The sequence below is a fragment of the Oncorhynchus mykiss genome, chromosome 13, assembly GCF_013265735.2.
Source record: "Oncorhynchus mykiss isolate Arlee chromosome 13, USDA_OmykA_1.1, whole genome shotgun sequence".
Taxonomy (NCBI): Eukaryota; Metazoa; Chordata; class Actinopteri; order Salmoniformes; family Salmonidae; genus Oncorhynchus; species Oncorhynchus mykiss.
In genome coordinates, this window is record NC_048577.1 from 25784645 (window position 1) to 25808651 (window position 24007).

The following is a 24007-nucleotide window of genomic DNA, read 5'->3' on the forward strand; positions in this document are numbered from 1 at the left end:
TGGTCTGTCATAATAATAGAGACAGTAGATCTAGCTGGGTCTGTATAATATAATTGCTAAAGTAGATCTAGCTGGTCTATAGTCATAATAATTTAAAGAGACAGTAGATCTAGCTGGTCTGTAATAAGAAATAGATACAGTAGATCTAGCTGGTCTGTCATAATATAATAGATGAAAGGTAGATATAGCTGGTCTTCTGTCATAATATAATAGATACAGTAGATCTAGCTGGTCTGTCAATAATAATTAGAGACAGTAGATCTAGCTGGTCTGTCATAATATAAAGAGACAGTAGATCTAGCTGGTCTGTATAATATAATAGATAACAGTAGATCTAGGGGGGGGGTCATAAAATAATAGAGACAGTAGATCTAGCTGGTCTGTCAATAGAAATAGATACAGTAGATCTAGCTGGTCTGGTCACTAATATAATAGAGACAGTAGATCTAGCTGGTCTGTCATAATATAATTGCTACAGTAGATCTAGCTGGTCTGTCATAATATAATAGAGACAGTAGATCTAGCTGGTCTGTCATAATATAGTAGAGACAGTAGATCTAGCTGGTCTGTCATAATATAATAGATACAGTAGATCTAGCTGGTCTGTCAATATATAATAGAGACCGTAGATCTAGCTGGTCTGTCATAATATAATAGAGACAGTAGATCTAGCTGGTCTGTCATAATATAGTAGAGACAGTAGATCTAGCTGGTCTGTCATAAGAAATAGATACAGTAGATCTAGCTGGTCTGTCATAATATAATAGAGAAGGTAGATCTAGCTGGTCTGTCAAAATATACTAGAGAGGTAGATAGATCTAGCTGGTCTGTTCTAAGACAATAGAGACAGTAGATCTAGCTGGTCTGTCATAATATAGTAGAGACAGTAGATCTAGCTTGTCTGTCATAATATAATAGATAGAGTAGATCTTGCTGGTCTGTCATAATATAATAGATAGAGTAGATCTAGCTGGTCTGTCATATATATAATAGATACAGTAGATATATTTGGTCTGTCATAATATAATAGAGACAGTAGATATAGCTGGTATGTCATAGTATAATATAGACAGTAGATCTAGCTGGTCTGTCATAATATAAGTAGAGACAGTAGATCTAGCTGGTCTGTCATAATATAATAGATAGAGTAGATATTGCTGGTCTGTCATAATATAATAGAGACAGTAGATCTAGCTGTTCTGTCATAATATAGTAAGTATGTAGATCTAGCTGGTCTGTCATAATATATAGAGACAGTAGATCTAGCTGGTCTGTCATAATATAAAGATACAGTAGATCTAGCTGGTCTGTCATAATATAATAGATACAGTAGATCTAGCTGGTCTGTCATAATATAATAGAGACAGTAGATCTAGCTGGTCTGTCATAATATATAGAGTAGAGACAGTAGATCTAGCTGGTCTGTCATAATATAATAGAGAAGTAGATCTAGCTGGTCTGTCATAATATATAGAGGCAGTAGATCTAGCTGGTCTGTCATAATATAATAGAGACAGTAGATCTGCTGGTCTGTCATAATATAATAGATACAGTAGATCTAGCTGGTCTGTCATAATATAATAGAGACAGTAGATCTAGCTGGTCTGTCATAATATAATAGATACAGTAGATCTAGCTGGTCTGTCATAATATAATAGAGACAGGTAGATCTAGCTGGTCTGTCAAAATATAATAGAGAAGGTAGATCTAGCTGGTCTGTTCTAAGACATAGAGACAGTAGATCTAGCTGGTCTGTCATAATATAGTAGATACAGTAGATCTAGCTGGTCTGTCAATATATAATAGAGACAGTAGATCTAGCTGGTCTGTCATAATATAGTAGAGACAGTAGATCTAGCTGGTCTGTCATATATAGTAGAGACAGTAGATCTAGCTGGTCTGTCATAATATATTAGAGACAGTAGATCTAGCTGGTCTGTCATAATATAATAGAGACAGTAGATCTAGCTGGTCTGTCATAATATAATTGAGACAGTAGATCTAGCTGGTCTGTCATAATATAATAGAGACAGTAGATCTAGCTGGTCTGTCATAATATAGTAGAGACAGTAGATCTAGCTGGTCTGTCATAATATAATAGATACAGTAGATCTAGCTGGTCTGTCAATATATAATAGAGACAGTAGATCTAGCTGGTCTGTCATAATATAATAGAGACAGTAGATCTAGCTGGTCTGTCATAATAAATAGATACAGTAGATCTAGCTGGTCTGTCATAATATAATAGAGAAGTAGATCTAGCTGGTCTGTCAAATATACTAGAGACAGGTAGATCTAGCTGGTCTGTTCTATAGACAATAGAGACAGTAGATCTAGCTGTCTGTCATAATATAGTAGAGACGTAGATCTAGCTTGTCTGTCATAATATAATAGATAGAGTAGATCTTGCTGGCTGTCATAATTAATAGATAGAGTAGATCTTGCTGGTCTGTCATAATATAATAGATACAGTAGATATATTTGGTCTGTCCATAATATACTAGAGACAGTAAGATATAGCTGGTATGTCATATATATAATAGAGACAGTAGATATAGCTGGTCTGTCAGTAATAGTAGAGACAGTAGATCTAGCTGGTCTGTCATAATATAGTAGAGACAGTAGATACTAGCGGGTCTGTCATAATATAATAGATACAGTAGATCTAGCTGGTCTGTCCTATATAATAGAGACAGTAGATCTAGCTGGTCTGTCATAATATAATGATAACAGTATTGATCTAGCTGGTCTGTCATAATATAATAGAGACAGTAGATCTAGCTGGTCTGTCATAATATATAGTAGAGACAGTAGATCTAGCTGGTCTGTCATAATATAATAGATACAGTAGATCTAGCTGGTCTGTCATATATAATAGAGACAGTAGATCTAGCTGGTCTGTCATAATATAATAGAGACAGTAGATCTAGCTGGTCTGTCATAATAAATAGAGACAGTAGATCTAGCTGGTCTGTCATAATATAATAGAGAAGGTAGATCTAGCTGGTCTGTCAAAATATACTAGAGACAGTAGATCTAGCTGGTCTGTCTAATACATAGAGACAGTAGATCTAGCTGGTCTGTCATAATATAGTAGAGACAGTAGATCTAGCTTGTCTGTCATAATATAATAGATAGAGTAGATCTAGCTGGTCTGTCATAATATAATAGATACAGTAGATCTAGCTGGTCTGTCATAATATAATAGATACAGTAGATATATTGGTCTGTCATAATATAATAGAGACAGTAGATCTAGCTGGTCTGTCAATAGTATATAGAGACAGTAGATCTAGCTGGTCTGTCATAATATAGTAGAGACAGTAGATCTAGCTTGTCTGTCATATATAGTAGAGACAGTAGAACTAGCTGGTCTGTCATAATATATTAGATACAGTAGATCTAGCTGGTCTGTCATAATTAATAGAGACAGTAGATCTAGCTGGTCTGTCATAATATAATAGATACAGTAGATCTAGCTGGTCTGTCATAATATAATAGAGACAGTAGATCTAGCTGGTCTGTCATAATATAGTAGAGACAGTAGATCTAGCTGGTCTGTCATAATTAATAGATACAGTAGATCTAGCTGGTCTGTCATATATAATAGAGACAGTAGATCTAGCTGGTCTGTCATAATATAATAGAGAGAGTAGATCTAGCTGGTCTGTCATAATATAGTAGAGACAGTAGATCTAGCTGGTGCTGTCATAATATAATAGATACAGTAGTAATTTAGCTGGTCTTTCATATATAATAGAGACAGTAGATCTAGCTGGTCTGTCATAATATAATAGAGACAGTAGATCTAGCTTGTCTGTCATAATATAATAGAGACAAGATCTAGCTGGCGGTATAAGAGAGTAGATACAGGTAGATCTAGCTGGTCTGTCATAATATAATAGAGACAGTAGATCTAGATGGTCTGTCATAATATAATAGATACAGTAGATCTAGCTGGTCTGTCATAATATAATAGAGATAGTAGATCTAGCTGGTCTGTCATAATATAATAGAGACAGTAGATCTTAGCTGGTCTGTCATAATATAATAGATACAGTAGATCTAGTTGGTCTGTCAATAATTAATAGAGACAGTAGATCTAGCTTGGTCTGTCATAATATAATAGAGACAGTAGATCTAGCTGGTCTGTCATAATATAGTAGAGACAGTAGATCTAGCTGGTCTGTCATAAGTATAATAGATACATTAGATCTAGCTGGTCTGTCATAATATAATAGAGACAGTAGATCTAGCTGGTCTGTCATAATATAGTAGAGACAGTAGATCTAGCTGGTCTGTCATAATAAATAGATACAGTAGATCTAGCTGGTCTGTCATAATATAATAGAGAAGTAGATCTAGCTGGTCTGTCATAATATAATAGATAGAGTAGATCTTGCTGGTCTGTCATAATATAATAGATAGAGTAGATCTATGCTGGTCTGTCATAATATAATAGATACAGTAGATCTATTTGGTCTGTCATAATATAATAGAGACAGTAGATATAGCTGGTATGTCATAGTATAATAGAGACAGTAGATCTAGCTGGTCTGTCATAATATAGTAGAGACAGTAGATCTAGCTGGTCTGTCATAATACAATAGATAGAGTAGATATTGCTGGTCTGTCATAGTATAATAGAGACAGTAGATCTAGCTGGTCTGTCATAATATAGTAAAGTATGTAGATCTAGCTGGTCTGTCATAATATATTAGAGACAGTAGATCTAGCTGGTCTGTCATATTATAGATAGAGCAGTCGATCTAGCTGGTCTGTCATAATATATAGATACAGTAGATCTAGCTTGTCTGTCATAATATAATAGAGCAGTAGATCTAGCTGTCTGTTCATATAATAGTAGACAGTAGATCTAGCTGGTCTGTCATAATATAATAGAGACAGTAGATCTAGCTGGTCTGTCATAATATATTAGAATACAGTAGATCTAGCTGGTCTGTCATAATATAATAGAGACAGTAGATCTAGCTGGTCTGTCATATATAATAGTACAGTAGAATCTAGCTGGTCTGTCATAATTAATAGAGAGAGTAGATCTAGCTGTCCTGTCATAATAATAGTAGAGACAAGTAGATCTAGCTGGTCTGTCATAATATAATAGAGACAGTAGATCTAGCTGGTCTGTCATAATATAATATGAGACAGTAGATCTAGCTGGTCTGTCATAATATAATAGAGAGAGTAGATCTAGCTGGTCTGTCATAATATTAGTAGAGACAGTAGATCTAGCTGGTCTGTCATAATATAATAGAGACAGTAGATCTAGCTGGTCTGTCATAATAAATAGATACAGTAGATCTAGCTGGTCTGTCATAATATAATAGAGACAGTAGATCTAGCTGGTCTGTCATAATATAGTAGAGACAGTAGATCTAGCTGGTCTGTCATATATATAGTAGAGACAGTAGATCTAGCTGGTCTGTCATAATATAGTAAAGAAGGTAGATCTAGCTGGTCTGTCATAATATAGTAGAGAAGTAGATCTAGCTGGTCTGTCATAATATAATAGCTACAGTAGATCTAGCTGGTCTGTCATAATATAATAGAGGCAGTAGATCTAGCTGGTCTGTCATAATATAGTAGAGACAGTAGATCTAGCTGGTCTGTCATAATATGTAAAGTAGTAGATCTAGCTGGTCTGTCATAATATATTAGAGACAGTAGATCTAGCTGGTCTGTCATAATTTAATAGATACAGTCGATCATCTGGTCTGTCATAAGAAATAGATACAGTAGATCTAGCTGGTCTGTCATAATAAGTAGTAGAGGTAGATCTGCTGGTCTGTCATAATATATAGAGAAGGTAGATCTAGCTGGTCTGTTCATAATACAATAGAAGACAGTAGATCTAGCTGGTCTGTTCATAATATAATAGAGACAGTAGATCTAGCTGGTCTGTCAGAATATAATAGAGACAGTAGATCTAGCTGGTCTGTCATAATGATAGTAGAGACGTAGTATCTTAGCTGGTCTGTCATAATATAATAGAGACAGTAGATCTAGATTGTCTGTCATAATTAATAGAGACAGTAGATCTAGATGGTCTGTCAATAGTATAATAGAGACAGTAATCTAGCTGGTCTGTCATAATATAGTAGAGACAGTAGATCTAGCTGGTCTGTCATAATATAATAGATACAGTAGATCTAGCTGGTCTGTCATACTATAATAGAGACAGTATATCTAGCTGGTCGGTCATAATATAATAAGATACAGTAGATCTAGCTGGTCTGTCAATATATAATAGAGACAGTAGATCTAGCTGGTCTGTCATAATATAGTAAAGAAGTAGATCTAGCTGGTCTGTCATAATATATTAGATACAGTAGATCTAGCTGGTCTGTCATAATATAATAGAGACAGTAGATCTAGCTGGTCTGTCATAATATAGTAAAGAAGTAGATCTAGCTGGTCTGTCATAATATAATAGAGACAGTAGATTTAGCTGGTCTGTCATAATATAGTAGAGACTGTAGATCTAGCTGGTCTGTCATAATATAATAGATACAGTAGATATATTTGGTCTGTCATAATATAATAGAGACAGTAGATATAGCTGGTCTGTCATAGTATAATAGAGACAGTAGATCTAGCTGGTCTGTCATAATATAGTAGAGACAGTAGATCTAGCTGGTCTGTCATAATATAATAGATAGAGTAGATATTGCTGGTCTGTCATAATATAATAGAGACAGTAGATCTAGCTGGTCTGTCATAATATAGTAGAGACAGTAGATCTAGCTGGTCTGTCATAATATATAGAGTACAGTAGATCTAGCTGGTCTGTCATAATATAATAGAGACAGTAGATCTAGCTGGTCTGTCATAATATAAGTAGAGACAGTAGATCTAGCTGGTCTGTCATAATATATTAGAGACAGTAGATCTAGCTGGTCTGTCATAATATAATAGAGACAGTAGATCTAGCTGGTCTGTCATAATATAATAGAGACAGTAGATCTAGCTGGTCTGTCATAATATAATAGAGACAGTAGATCTAGCTGGTCTGTCATAATATAATAGAGACAGTAGATCTAGCTGGTCTGTCATAATATATAGAGACAGTAGATCTAGCTGGTCTGTCATAATATAATAGAGACAGTAGATCTAGCTTGGTCTGTCATAATATAATAGAGACAGTAGATCTAGCTGGTCTGTCATAATATAATAGAGACAGTAGATCTAGCTGGTCTGTCATAATATAATAGAGACAGTAGATCTAGCTGGTCTGTCATATATAATTAGAGACAGGTACATCTAGCTGGTCTGTCATAAATATAATAGAGCAGTTTGATCTAGCTGGTCTGTCAAATTAATAAATAGAGACATTAGATCTAGCTGGTCTGTCATAGATATATAGATAAAGTAGATCTAGCTGTCTGTCGGAAATATAAATAGAGACAGGTGAGATCTAGCTGGTCTGTCATAATATAATAGAGACAGGCTAGATCTAGCTGGTGTCTGTCATAATATAATAGAGACGTAGATCTAGCTGGTCTATCATAATTATAGTAATAGACATGTAGATCTAGCTGGTCTGTCCATAATATAATAGAGGACATGTAGATCTAGGCTGGTGTGTCATAAGAAATAGAGATAGCAGTAGATCTAGCTGATCTGTCAATCATATATAGAGACAGTAGATCTAGCTGGTCTGTCATATAGATAGAGACCCCCTCAGTAGAATCTAGCTGGTCTGTCGTAATAGTATACGGAGGACAGTAGATCTAGTGGTCTATCATATATAGTAAAGACAGTAGATCTAGCTGGTCTGTCATAATATAATAGACAGTAGATCTAGCTGGTCTGTCATAATTATAGATAGACAGTAGATCTAGCTGGTCTGTCATAATATAATAGATACAGTAGATCTAGCTGGTCTGTCATAATATAATAGAGACAGTAGATCTAGCTGGTCTGTCATCATTATAATAGAGACAGTAGATCTAGCTTGTCTGTAATATATAGTAGAGACATAGAGCTAGCTGGTCTGTCATAATATAATTAGATAGCAGTAGATCTAGCTGGTCTGTCATAATATAATAGAGACAGTAGATCTAGCTGGTCTGTTCATAATATAGTAAGATAAGTAGATCTAGCTGGTCTGTCATAATATAATAGATACAGTAGATCTAGCTGGTCTGTCAATATATAATAGAGACAGTAGATCTAGCTGGTCTGTCATAATATAATAGATCAGTAGATCTAGCTGGTCTGTCAATATATAATTAGAGACAGTAGATCTAGCTGGTCTGTCATAATATAGTAGAGACAGTAGATCTAGCTGGTCTGTCAATAATATAGTAGAGACAGTAGATCTAGCTGGTCTGTCATAATATAATAGATACAGTAGATCTAGCTGGTCTGTCATAATATAATAGAGACAGTAGATCTAGCTGGTCTGTCATAATATAGTAGAGACAGTAGATCTAGCTGGTCTGTCATAATATAATAGATATCAGTAGATCTAGCTGGTCTGTCATAATATAATAGAGACAGTAGATCTAGCTGGTCTGTCATAATATAATAGATACAGTAGATCTAGCTGGTCTGTCATATATAAATAGAGACAGTAGATCTAGCTGGTCTGTCATAATATAGATAAGACAGTAGATCTAGCTGGTCTGTCATAATATAATAGATACAGTAGATCTAGCTGGTCTGTCATAATATAATAGAGACAGTAGATCTAGCTGGTCTGTCATAATATAGTAAGAAGGTAGATCTAGCTGGTCTGTCATAATATAATAGAGAGAGTAGATTTAGCTGGTCTGTCATAATATAGTAGAGACTGTAGAAACTAGCTGGTCTGTCATAATATAATAGATACAGTAGATATATTTGGTCTGTCCATAATATAATAGAGGACAGTAAGATATAGCTGGTATGTCATAGTATAATAGAGACAGTAGATCTAGCTTGTCTGTCATAATATAGTAGAGACAGTAGATCTAGCTGGTCTGTCATAATATAATAGATAGAGTAGATATTGCTGGTCTGTCATAGTATAATAGAGACAGTAGATCTAGCTGTTCTGTCATAATATAGTAAAGTATGTAGATCTAGCTGGTCTGTCATAATATATTAGAGGCAGTAGTTCTAGCTGGTGTGTCATAATTATAATAGGGACAGTAGATCTGCTGGTCTGTTCATAATATAATAGATACAATAGATCTAGCTGGTCTGTCATAAGAAATAGATACAGTAGATCTAGCTGGTCTGTCATAATTAATAGAGAAGGTAGATCTAGCTGGTCTGTCATAATATAATAGAGACAGTAGATCTAGCTGGTCTGTCATAATATAGTAGAGACAGTAGATCTAGCTGGTCTGTCATAATATCGTAGAGAAGGTAGATCTAGCTGGTCTGTCATAATATATTAGAGGCAGTAGTTCTAGCTGGTGTGTCATAATATAATAGGGACAGTAGATCTGTCTGGTCTGTCATAATGTAATAGATACAATAGATCTAGCTGGTCTGTCATAATATAATAGAGACTGTAGATCTAGCTGGTCTGTCATAAGAAAAAGATACAGTAGATCTAGCTGGTCTGTCATAATATAATAGAGAAGGTAGATCTAGCTGGTCTGTCAAAATATACTAGAGAAGGTTGATCTAGCTGGTCTGTCATAATATAGTAGAGACAGTAGATCTAGCTGGTCTATCATAATATAGTAAAGAAGGTAGATCTAGCTGGTCTGTCATAATATAATAGAGACTGTAGATCTAGCTGGTCTGTCATAAGAAAAAGATACAGTAGATCTAGCTGGTCTGTCAATATATAATAGAGACAGTAGATCTAGCTGGTCTGTCATAATATAGTAGAGACAGTAGATCAAGCTTGTCTGTCATAATATAGTAGAGACAGTAGATCTAGCTGGTCTATCATAATATAGTAAGAAGGTAGATCTAGCTGGTCTGTCATAATATAGTAAAGAAGGTAGATCTAGCTGGTCTGTCATAATATAATTGCTACAGTAGATCTAGCTGGTCTGTCAGAATATAATAGAGGCAGTAGATTTAGCTGGTCTGTCATAATATAGTAGAGACAGTAGAACTAGCTGGTCTGTCATAATATTGTAAAGTATGTAGATCTAGCTGGTCTGTCATAATATATTAGAGACAGTAGATCTAGCTGGTCTGTCATAATTTAATAGATACAGTCGATCCATCTGGTCTGTCATAAGAAATAGATACAGTAGATCTAGCTGGTCTGTCATAATATAGTAGATAGAATAGATCTTGCTGGTCTGTCATAATATAATAGATACAGTAGATATATTTGGTCTTTCATAATATAATAGAGACAGTAGATATAGCTGCTATGTCATAGTATAATAGAGACAGTAGATCTAGCTGGTCTGTCATAATATAGTAGAGACAGTAGATCTAGCTGGTCTGTCATAATATAGTAGAGACAGTAGATCTAGCCGGTCTGTCATAATATAGTAGAGACAGTAGATCTAGCTGGTCTGTCATAATATAATAGATACAGTAGATCTAGCTGGTCTGTCAATATATAATAGAGACAGTAGATCTAGCTGGTCTGTCATAATATAGTAGAGACAGTAGAACTAGCTGGTCTGTCATAATATATTAGATACAGTAGATCTAGCTGGTCTGTCATAATGTAATAGAGACAGTAGATCTAGCTGGTCTGTCATAATATAATAGATACAGTAGATCTAGCTGGTCTGTCAATATATAATAGAGACAGTAGATCTAGCTGGTCTGTCACAATATAGTAAAGAAGGTAGATCTAGCTGGTCTGTCATAATATATTAGATACAGTAGATCTAGCTGGTCTGTCAATATATAATAGAGACAGTAGATCTAGCTGGTCTGTCACAATATAGTAAAGAAGGTAGATCTAGCTGGTCTGTCATAATATATTAGATACAGTAGATCTAGCTGGTCTGTCATAATATAATAGAGACAGTAGATCTAGCTGGTCTGTCATAATATAGTAAAGAAGGTAGATCTAGCTGGTCTGTCAGAATATAATAGAGACAGTAGATTTAGCTGGTCTGTCATAATATAGTAGAGACTGTAGAACTAGCTGGTCTGTCATAATATAATAGATACAGTAGATATATTTGGTCTGTCATAATATAATAGAGACAGTAGATATAGCTGGTATGTCATAGTATAATAGAGACAGTAGATCTAGCTGGTCTGTCATAATATAGTAGAGACAGTAGATCTAGCTGGTCTGTCATAATATAATAGATAGAGTAGATATTGCTGGTCTGTCATAGTATAATAGAGACAGTAGATCTAGCTGTTCTGTCATAATATAGTAAAGTATGTAGATCTAGCTGGTCTGTCATAATATATTAGAGGCAGTAGTTCTAGCTGGTGTGTCATAATATAATAGGGACAGTAGATCTGTCTGGTCTGTCATAATATAATAGATACAATAGATCTAGCTGGTCTGTCATAAGAAATAGATACAGTAGATCTAGCTGGTCTGTCATAATATAATAGAGAAGGTAGATCTAGCTGGTCTGTCATAATATAATAGAGACAGTAGATCTAGCTGGTCTGTCATAATATAGTAGAGACAGTAGATCTAGCTGGTCTGTCATAATATCGTAGAGAAGGTAGATCTAGCTGGTCTGTCATAATATATTAGAGGCAGTAGTTCTAGCTGGTGTGTCATAATATAATAGGGACAGTAGATCTGTCTGGTCTGTCATAATGTAATAGATACAATAGATCTAGCTGGTCTGTCATAATATAATAGAGACTGTAGATCTAGCTGGTCTGTCATAAGAAAAAGATACAGTAGATCTAGCTGGTCTGTCATAATATAATAGAGAGGTAGATCTAGCTGGTCTGTCAAAATATACTAGAGAAGGTTGATCTAGCTGGTCTGTCATAATATAATAAGATGTAGATCTAGCTGGTCTGTCCATAAGGAAGAAAGATACAGTAGATCTAGCTGGTCTGTCATAATATAATAGAGAAGGTAGATCTAGCTGGTCTGTCAAAATATACTAGAGAAGGTTGATCTAGCTGGTCTGTCATAATATAAATGAGACAGTAGATCTAGCTGGTCTATCATAATATAGTAAAGAAGGTAGATCTAGCTGGTCTGTCATAATATAATAGAGGACTGTAGATCTAGCTGGTCTGTCATAAGAAAAGATACAGTAGATCTAGCTGGTCTGTCAATATATAATAGAGACAGTAGATCTAGCTGGTCTGTCATAATATAGTAGAGACAGTAGATCAAGCTGGTCTGTCATAATATAGTAGAGACAGTAGATCTAGCTGGTCTATCATAATATAGTAAGAAGGTAGATCTAGCTTGGTCTGTCATAATATAGTAAAGAAGGTAGATCTAGCTGGTCTGTCATAATATAATTGCTACAGTAGATCTAGCTGGTCTGTCAGAATATAATAGAGGCAGTAGATTTAGCTGGTCTGTCATAATATAGTAGAGACAGTAGAACTAGCTGGTCTGTCATAATATTGTAAAGTATGTAGATCTAGCTGGTCTGTCATAATATATTAGAGACAGTAGATCTAGCTGTCTGTCATAATTTAATAGATACAGTCGATCCATCTGGTCTGTCATAAGAAATAGATACAGTAGATCTAGCTGGTCTGTCATAATATAGTAGATAGAATAGATCTTGCTGGTCTGTCATAATATAATAGATACAGTAGATATATTTGGTCTTTCATAATATAATAGAGACAGTAGATATAGCTGCTATGTCATAGTATAATAGAGACAGTAGATCTAGCTGGTCTGTCATAATATAGTAGAGACAGTAGATCTAGCTGGTCTGTCATAATATAGTAGAGACAGTAGATCTAGCCGGTCTGTCATAATATAGTAGAGACAGTAGATCTAGCTGGTCTGTCATAATATAGTAGAGACAGTAGAACTAGCTGGTCTGTCATAATATATTAGATACAGTAGATCTAGCTGGTCTGTCATAATGTAATAGAGACAGTAGATCTAGCTGGTCTGTCATAATATAATAGATACAGTAGATCTAGCTGGTCTGTCAATATATAATAGAGACAGTAGATCTAGCTGGTCTGTCACAATATAGTAAAGAAGGTAGATCTAGCTGGTCTGTCATAATATATTAGATACAGTAGATCTAGCTGTTCTGTCATAATATAGTAAAGTATGTAGATCTAGCTGGTCTTTCATAATATATTAGAGGCAGTAGTTCTAGCTGGTGTGTCATAATATAATAGGGGACAGTAGATCTGTCTGGTCTGTCATAATATAATAGATACAATAGATCTGTCTGGTCTGTCATAATGTAATAGATACAATAGATCTAGCTGGTCTGTCATAATATAATAGAGACTGTAGATCTAGCTGGTCTGTCATAAGAAAAAGATACAGTAGATCTAGCTGGTCTGTCATAATATAATAGAGAAGGTAGATCTAGCTGGTCTGTCAAAATATACTAGAGAAGGTGATCTAGCTGGTCTGTCATAATATAATAGATGTAGATCTAGCTGGTCTGTCATAAGAAAAAGATACAGTAGATCTAGCTGGTCTGTCATAATATAATAGAGAAGTAGATCTAGCTGGTCTGTCAAAATATACTAGAGAAGGTTGATCTAGCTGGTCTGTCATAATATAATAGAGACAGTAGATCTAGCTGGTCTATCATAATATAGTAAAGAAGGTAGATCTAGCTGTCTGTCATAATATAATAGAGACTGTAGATCTAGCTGGTCTGTCATAAGAAAAAGATACAGTAGATCTAGCTGGTCTGTCAATATATAATAGAGACAGTAGATCTAGCTGGTCTGTCATAATATAGTAGAGACAGTAGATCAAGCTGGTCTGTCATAATATAGTAGAGACAGTAGATCTAGCTGGTCTATCATAATATAGTAAAGAAGGTAGATCTAGCTGGTCTGTCATAATATAGTAAAGAAGGTAGATCTAGCTGGTCTGTCATAATATAATTGCTACAGTAGATCTAGCTGGTCTGTCAGAATATAATAGAGGCAGTAGATTTAGCTGGTCTGTCATAATATAGTAGAGACAGTAGAACTAGCTGGTCTGTCATAATATTGTAAAGTATGTAGATCTAGCTGGTCTGTCATAATATATTAGAGACAGTAGATCTAGCTGGTCTGTCATAATTTAATAGATACAGTCGATCCATCTGGTCTGTCATAAGAAATAGATACAGTAGATCTAGCTGGTCTGTCATAATATAGTAGATAGAATAGATCTTGCTGGTCTGTCATAATATAATAGATACAGTAGATATATTTGGTCTTTCATAATATAATAGAGACAGTAGATATAGCTGCTATGTCATAGTATAATAGAGACAGTAGATCTAGCTGGTCTGTCATAATATAGTAGAGACAGTAGATCTAGCTGGTCTGTCATAATATAGTAGAGACAGTAGATCTAGCCGGTCTGTCATAATATAGTAGAGACAGTAGATCTAGCTGGTCTGTCATAATATAATAGATACAGTAGATCTAGCTGGTCTGTCAATATATAATAGAGACAGTAGATCTAGCTGGTCTGTCATAATATAGTAGAGACAGTAGAACTAGCTGGTCTGTCATAATATATTAGATACAGTAGATCTAGCTGGTCTGTCATAATGTAATAGAGACAGTAGATCTAGCTGGTCTGTCCATAATATAATAGATACAGTAGATCTAGCTGGTCTGTCAATATATAATAGAGACAGTAGATCTAGCTGGTCTGTCACAATATAGTAAAGAAGGTAGATCTAGCTGGTCTGTCATAATATATTAGATACAGTAGATCTAGCTGTTCTGTCATAATATAGTAAAGTATGTAGATCTAGCTGGTCTGTCATAATATATTAGAGGCAGTAGTTCTAGCTGGTGTGTCATAATATAATAGGGACAGTAGATCTGTCTGGTCTGTCATAATATAATAGATACAATAGATCTAGCTGGTCTGTCATAAGAAATAGATACAGTAGATCTAGCTGGTCTGTCATAATATAATAGAGAAGGTAGATCTAGCTGGTCTGTCATAATATAATAGAGACAGTAGATCTAGCTGGTCTGTCATAATATAGTAGAGACAGTAGATCTAGCTGGTCTGTCATAATATCGTAGAGAAGGTAGATCTAGCTGGTCTGTCATAATATATTAGAGGCAGTAGTTCTAGCTGGTGTGTCATAATATAATAGGGACAGTAGATCTGTCTGGTCTGTCATAATGTAATAGATACAATAGATCTAGCTGGTCTGTCATAATATAATAGAGACTGTAGATCTAGCTGGTCTGTCATAAGAAAAAGATACAGTAGATCTAGCTGGTCTGTCATAATATAATAGAGAAGGTAGATCTAGCTGGTCTGTCAAAATATACTAGAGAAGGTTGATCTAGCTGGTCTGTCATAATATAATAGAGACTGTAGATCTAGCTGGTCTGTCATAAGAAAAAGATACAGTAGATCTAGCTGGTCTGTCATAATATAATAGAGAAGGTAGATCTAGCTGGTCTGTCAAAATATACTAGAGAAGGTTGATCTAGCTGGTCTGTCATAATATAATAGAGACAGTAGATCTAGCTGGTCTATCATAATATAGTAAAGAAGGTAGATCTAGCTGGTCTGTCATAATATAATAGAGACTGTAGATCTAGCTGGTCTGTCATAAGAAAAAGATACAGTAGATCTAGCTGGTCTGTCAATATATAATAGAGACAGTAGATCTAGCTGGTCTGTCATAATATAGTAGAGACAGTAGATCAAGCTGGTCTGTCATAATATAGTAGAGACAGTAGATCTAGCTGGTCTATCATAATATAGTAAAGAAGGTAGATCTAGCTGGTCTGTCATAATATAGTAAAGAAGGTAGATCTAGCTGGTCTGTCATAATATAATTGCTACAGTAGATCTAGCTGGTCTGTCAGAATATAATAGAGGCAGTAGATTTAGCTGGTCTGTCATAATATAGTAGAGACAGTAGAACTAGCTGGTCTGTCATAATATTGTAAAGTATGTAGATCTAGCTGGTCTGTCATAATATATTAGAGACAGTAGATCTAGCTGGTCTGTCATAATTTAATAGATACAGTCGATCCATCTGGTCTGTCATAAGAAATAGATACAGTAGATCTAGCTGGTCTGTCATAATATAGTAGATAGAATAGATCTTGCTGGTCTGTCATAATATAATAGATACAGTAGATATATTTGGTCTTTCATAATATAATAGAGACAGTAGATATAGCTGCTATGTCATAGTATAATAGAGACAGTAGATCTAGCTGGTCTGTCATAATATAGTAGAGACAGTAGATCTAGCTGGTCTGTCATAATATAGTAGAGACAGTAGATCTAGCCGGTCTGTCATAATATAGTAGAGACAGTAGATCTAGCTGGTCTGTCATAATATAATAGATACAGTAGATCTAGCTGGTCTGTCAATATATAATAGAGACAGTAGATCTAGCTGGTCTGTCATAATATAGTAGAGACAGTAGAACTAGCTGGTCTGTCATAATATATTAGATACAGTAGATCTAGCTGGTCTGTCATAATGTAATAGAGACAGTAGATCTAGCTGGTCTGTCATAATATAATAGATACAGTAGATCTAGCTGGTCTGTCAATATATAATAGAGACAGTAGATCTAGCTGGTCTGTCACAATATAGTAAAGAAGGTAGATCTAGCTGGTCTGTCATAATATATTAGATACAGTAGATCTAGCTGGTCTGTCATAATATAATAGAGACAGTAGATCTAGCTGGTCTGTCATAATATAGTAAAGAAGGTAGATCTAGCTGGTCTGTCAGAATATAATAGAGACAGTAGATTTAGCTGGTCTGTCATAATATAGTAGAGACTGTAGAACTAGCTGGTCTGTCATAATATAATAGATACAGTAGATATATTTGGTCTGTCATAATATAATAGAGACAGTAGATATAGCTGGTATGTCATAGTATAATAGAGACAGTAGATCTAGCTGGTCTGTCATAATATAGTAGAGACAGTAGATCTAGCTGGTCTGTCATAATATAATAGATAGAGTAGATATTGCTGGTCTGTCATAGTATAATAGAGACAGTAGATCTAGCTGTTCTGTCATAATATAGTAAAGTATGTAGATCTAGCTGGTCTGTCATAATATATTAGAGGCAGTAGTTCTAGCTGGTGTGTCATAATATAATAGGGACAGTAGATCTGTCTGGTCTGTCATAATATAATAGATACAATAGATCTAGCTGGTCTGTCATAAGAAATAGATACAGTAGATCTAGCTGGTCTGTCATAATATAATAGAGAAGGTAGATCTAGCTGGTCTGTCAAAATATACTAGAGAAGGTAGATCTAGCTGGTCTGTTCTAAGACAATAGAGACAGTAGATCTAGCTGGTCTGTCATAATATAGTAGAGACAGTAGATCTAGCTGGTCTGTCATAATATAATAGATAGAGTAGATATTCCTGGTCTGTCATAGTATAATAGAGACAGTAGATCTAGCTGGTCTGTCATAATATAGTAAAGTATGTAGATCTAGCTGGTCTGTCATAATATATTAGATACAGTAGATCTAGCTGGTCTGTCATAATATAATAGAGACAGTAGATCTAGCTGGTCTGTCATAATATAATAGATACAGTAGATCTAGCTGGTCTGTCAATATATAATAGAGACAGTAGATCTAGCTTGTCTGTCATAATATATTAGACAGTAGAACTAGCTGGTCTGTCATAATATATTAGATACAGTAGATCTAGCTGGTCTGTCATAATATAATAGAGACAGTAGATCTAGCTGGTCTGTCATAATATAGTAAAGAAGGTAGATCTAGCTGGTCTGTCATAATATAATTGCTACAGTAGATCTAGCTGGTCTGTCAGAATATAATAGAGACAGTAGATTTAGCTGGTCTGTCATAATATAGTAGAGACAGTAGAACTAGCTGGTCTGTCATAATATAATAGATACAGTAGATCTAGCTGGTCTGTCATAATATCATAGAGACAGTAGATCTAGCTGGTCTGTCATAATATAGTAGAGACAGTAGATCTAGCTTGTCTGTCATAATATAATAGATAGAGTAGATCTTGCTGGTCTATCATAATTTAATAGATAGAGTAGATCTTGCTGGTCTGTCATAATATAATAGATAGAGTAGATCTTGCTGGTCTGTCATAATATAATAGATAGAGTAGATCTTGCTGGTCTGTCATAATATAATAGATAGAGTAGATCTTGCTGGTCTGTCATAATATAAAAGATAGAGTAGATCTTGCTGGTCTGTCATAATATAATAGATACAGTAGATATATTTGGTCTGTCATAATATAATAGAGACAGTAGATATAGCTGGTATGTCATAGTATAATAGAGACAGTAGATCTAGCTGGTCTGTCATAATATAGTAGAGACAGTAGATCTAGCTGGTCTGTCATAATATAATAGATAGAGTAGATATTCCTGGTCTGTCATAGTATAATAGAGACAGTAGATCTAGCTGGTCTGTCATAATATAGTAAAGTATGTAGATCTAGCTAGTCTGTCATAATATATTAGAGACAGTCGATCCAGCTGGTCTGTCATAATATATTAGATACAGTAGATCTAGCTGGTCTGTCATAATATAATAGATGCAGTAGATCTAGCTGGTCTGTCAATATATAATAGAGACAGTAGATCTAGCTGGTCTGTCATAATATAGTAGAGACAGTAGATCTAGCTTGTCTGTCATAATATAATAGATAGAGTAGATCTTGCTGGTCTATCATAATTTAATAGATAGAGTAGATCTTGCTGGTCTGTCATAATATAATAGATAGAGTAGATCTTGCTGGTCTGTCATAATATAATAGATAGAGTAGATCTTGCTGGTCTGTCATAATATAATAGATAGAGTAGATCTTGCTGGTCTGTCATAATATAAAAGATAGAGTAGATCTTGCTGGTCTGTCATAATATAATAGATACAGTAGATATATTTGGTCTGTCATAATATAATAGAGACAGTAGATATAGCTGGTATGTCATAGTATAATAGAGACAGTAGATCTAGCTGGTCTGTCATAATATAGTAGAGACAGTAGATCTAGCTGGTCTGTCATAATATAATAGATAGAGTAGATATTCCTGGTCTGTCATAGTATAATAGAGACAGTAGATCTAGCTGGTCTGTCATAATATAGTAAAGTATGTAGATCTAGCTAGTCTGTCATAATATATTAGAGACAGTCGATCCAGCTGGTCTGTCATAATATATTAGATACAGTAGATCTAGCTGGTCTGTCATAATATAATAGATGCAGTAGATCTAGCTGGTCTGTCAATATATAATAGAGACAGTAGATCTAGCTGGTCTGTCATAATATAGTAGAGACAGTAGATCTAGCTTGTCTGTCATAATATAGTAGAGACATTAGAACTAGCTGGTCTGTCATAATATATTAGATACAGTAGATCTAGCTGGTCTGTCATAATATAATAGAGACAGTAGATCTAGCTGGTCTGTCATAATATAATTGCTACAGTAGATCTAGCTGGTCTGTCATAATATAATAGAGAGAGTCGATCTAGCTGGTCTGTCATAATATAGTAGAGACAGTAGATCTAGCTGGTCTGTCATAATATAATAGATACAGTAGATCTAGCTGGTCTGTCAATATATAATAGAGACAGTAGATCTAGCTGGTCTGTCATAATATAATAGAGACAGTAGATCTAGCTGGTCTGTCATAATATGGTAGAGACAGTAGATCTAGCTGGTCTGTCATAAGAAATAGATACAGTAGATCTAGCTGGTCTGTCATAATATAATAGAGAAGGTAGATCTAGCTGGTTTGTAAAAAAATACTAGAGAAGGTAGATCTAGCTGGTCTGTTCTAAGACAATAGAGACAGTAGATCTAGCTGGTCTGTCAACAAAACTAAGGAGATGATTGTGGACTTCAGGAAACAGCAGAGGGAACACCCCCCTATCCACATCGATGGAACAGTAGTGGAGAGGGTAGCAAGTTTTAAGTTCCTCGGCATACACATCACAGACGAACTGAATTGGTCCACTCACACAGACAGCATCGTGAAGAAGGCGCAGCAGCGCCTCTTCAACCTCAGGAGGCTGAAGAAATTCGGCTTGTCACCAAAAGCACTCACAAACTTCTACAGATGCACAATCGAGAGCATCCTGGCGGGCTGTATCACCGCCTGGTATGGCAACTGCACCGCCCTCAACCGTAAGGCTCTCCAGAGGGTAGTGAGGTCTGCACAACGCATCACCGGGGGCAAACTACCTGCCCTCCAGGACACCTACACCACCCGATGTCACAGGAAGGCCATAAAGATCATCAAGGACATCAACCACCCGAGCCACTGCCTGTTCACCCCGCTATCATCCAGAAGGCGAGGTCAGTACAGGTGCATCAAAGCTGGGACCGAGAGACTGAAAAACAGCTTCTATCTCAAGGCCATCAGACTGTTAAACAGCCACCACTAACACTGAGTGGCTGCTGCCAACACACTGACACTGACTCAACTCCAGCCACTTTAATAATGGGAATTGATGGGAAATGATGTAAATATATCACTAGCCACTTTAAACAATGCTACCTTATATAAATGTTACTTACCCTACATTATTCATCTCATATGCATACGTATATACTGTACTCTATATCATCGACGGTATCCTTATGTAATACATGTATCACTAGCCACTTTATACTATACTATGCCACTTTGTTTACATACTCATCTCATTTGTACATACTGTACCCGATACCATCTACTGTATCTTGCCTATGCTGCTCTGTACCATCACTCATTCATATATCCTTATGTACATATTCTTTATCCCCTTACACTGTGTACAAGACAGTAGTTTTGGAATTGTTAGTTAGATTACTTGTTATTACTGCATTGTCGGAACTAGAAGCACAAGCATTTCGCTACACTCGCATTAACATCTGCTAACCATGTGTATGTGACAAATAAAATTTGATTTGATTTGATTTGATTTAATATAGTAGAGACAGTAGATCTAGCTTGTCTGTCATAATATAATAGATAGAGTAGATCTTGCTGGTCTGTCATAATATAATAGAGACAGTAGATCTAGCTGGTCTGTCATAATATAATTGCTACAGTAGATCTAGCTGGTCTGTCATAATATAATAGAGAGAGTAGATCTAGCTGGTCTGTCATAATATAGTAGAGACAGTAGATCTAGCTGGTCTGTCATAATATAATAGATACAGTAGATCTAGCTGGTCTGTCAATATATAATAGAGACAGTAGATCTAGCTGGTCTGTCATAATATAATAGAGACAGTAGATCTAGCTGGTCTGTCATAATATGGTAGAGACAGTAGATCTAGCTGGTCTGTCATAAGAAATAGATACAGTAGATCTAGCTGGTCTGTCATAATATAATAGAGAAGGTAGATCTAGCTGGTCTGTCAAAATATACTAGAGAAGGTAGATCTAGCTGGTCTGTTCTAAGACAATAGAGACAGTAGATCTAGCTGGTCTGTCATAATATAGTAGAGACAGTAGATCTAGCTTGTCTGTCATAATATAATAGATAGAGTAGATCTTGCTGGTCTGTCATAATATAATAGATACAGTAGATATATTTGGTCTGTCATAATATAATAGAGACAGTAGATATAGCTGGTATGTCATAGTATAATAGAGACAGTAGATCTAGCTGGTCTGTCATAATATAGTAGAGACAGTAGATCTAGCTGGTCTGTCATAATATAATAGATAGAGTAGATATTGCTGGTCTGTCATAGTATAATAGAGACAGTAGATCTAGCTGTTCTGTCATAATATAGTAAAGTATGTAGATCTAGCTGGTCTGTCATAATATATTAGAGACAGTCGATCCAGCTGGTCTGTCATAAGAAATAGATACAGTAGATCTAGCTGGTCTGTCATAATATAATAGAGACAGTAGATCTAGCTGGTCTGTCATAATATAATAGATGCAGTAGATCTAGCTGGTCTGTCAATATATAATAGAGACAGTAGATCTAGCTGGTGTGTCATAATATAGTAGAGACAGTAGATCTAGCTTGTCTGTCATAAGAGACATTAGAACTAGCTGGTCTGTCATAATATATTAGATACAGTAGATCTAGCTGGTCTGTAATAATATAATAGAGACAGTAGATCTAGCTGGTCTGTCATAATATAATTGCTACAGTAGATCTAGCTGGTCTGTCATAATATAATAGAGACAGTAGATCTAGCTGGTCTGTCAATATATAATAGAGACAGTAGATCTAGCTGGTCTGTCATAATATAATAGATGCAGTAGATCTAGCTGGTCTGTCAATATATAATAGAGACAGTAGATCTAGCTGGTCTGTCATAATATAGTAGAGACAGTAGATCTAGCTTGTCTGTCATAATATAGTAGAGACATTAGAACTAGCTGGTCTGTCATAATATATTAGATACAGTAGATCTAGCTGGTCTGTCATAATATAATAGAGACAGTAGATCTAGCTGGTCTATCATAATATAATTGTTACAGTAGATCTAGCTGGTCTGTCATAATATAATAGAGACAGTAGATCTAGCTGGTCTGTCATAATATAGTAGAGACAGTAGATCTAGCTGGTCTGTCATAATATAATAGATACAGTAGATCTAGCTGGTCTGTCAATATATAATAGAGACAGTAGATCTAGCTGGTCTGTCATAATATAATAGAGACAGTAGATCTAGCTGGTCTGTCATAATATAGTAGAGACAGTAGATCTAGCTGGTCTGTCATAAGAAATAGATACAGTAGATCTAGCTGGTCTGTCATAATATAATAGAGACAGTAGATCTAGCTGGTCTGTCATAATATAATAGAGACAGTAGATTTAGCTGGTCTGTCATAATATGGTAGAGACAGTAGATCTAGCTGGTCTGTCATAAGAAATAGATACAGTAGATCTAGCTGGTCTGTCATAATATAATAGAGAAGGTAGATCTAGCTGGTCTGTCAAAATATACTAGAGAAGTTAGATCTAGCTGGTCTGTTCTAAGACAATAGAGACAGTAGATCTAGCTTGTCTGTCATAATATAGTAGAGACATTAGAACTAGCTGGTCCGTCATAATATATTAGATACAGTAGATCTAGCAGGTCTGTCATAATATAATAGAGACAGTAGATCTAGCTGGTCTATCATAATATAATTGTTACAGTAGATCTAGCTGGTCTGTCATAATATAATAGAGACAGTAGATCTAGCTGGTCTGTCATAATATAGTAGAGACAGTAGATCTAGCTGGTCTGTCATAATATAATAGATACAGTAGATCTAGCTGGTCTGTCAATATATAATAGAGACAGTAGATCTAGCTGGTCTGTCATAATATAATAGAGACAGTAGATCTAGCTGGTCTGTCATAATATAGTAGAGACAGTAGATCTAGCTTGTCTGTCATAATATAATAGATAGAGTAGATCTTGCTGGTCTGTCATAATATAATAGATAGAGTAGATCTTGCTGGTCTGTCATAATATAATAGATACAGTAGATATATTTGGTCTGTCATAATATAATAGAGACAGAAGATATAGCTGGTATGTCATAGTATAATAGAGACAGTAGATCTAGCTGGTCTGTCATAATATAGTAGAGACAGTAGATCTAGCTGGTCTGTCATAATACAATAGATAGAGTAGATATTGCTGTTCTGTCATAGTATAATAGAGACAGTAGATCTAGCTGTTCTGTCATAATATAGTAAAGTATGTAGATCTAGCTGGTCTGTCATAATATATTCGAGACAGTAGATCTAGCTGGTCTGTCATAATTTAACAGATACAGTCGATCCAGCTGGTCTGTCATAAGAAATAGATACAGTAGATCTAGCTGGTCTGTCATAATATAATAGAGACAGTAGATCTAGCTGGTCTGTCATAATATAGTAGAGACAGTAGATCTAGCTGGTCTGTCATAATATCGTAGAGAAGGTAGATCTAGCTGGTCTGTCATAATATATTAGAGGC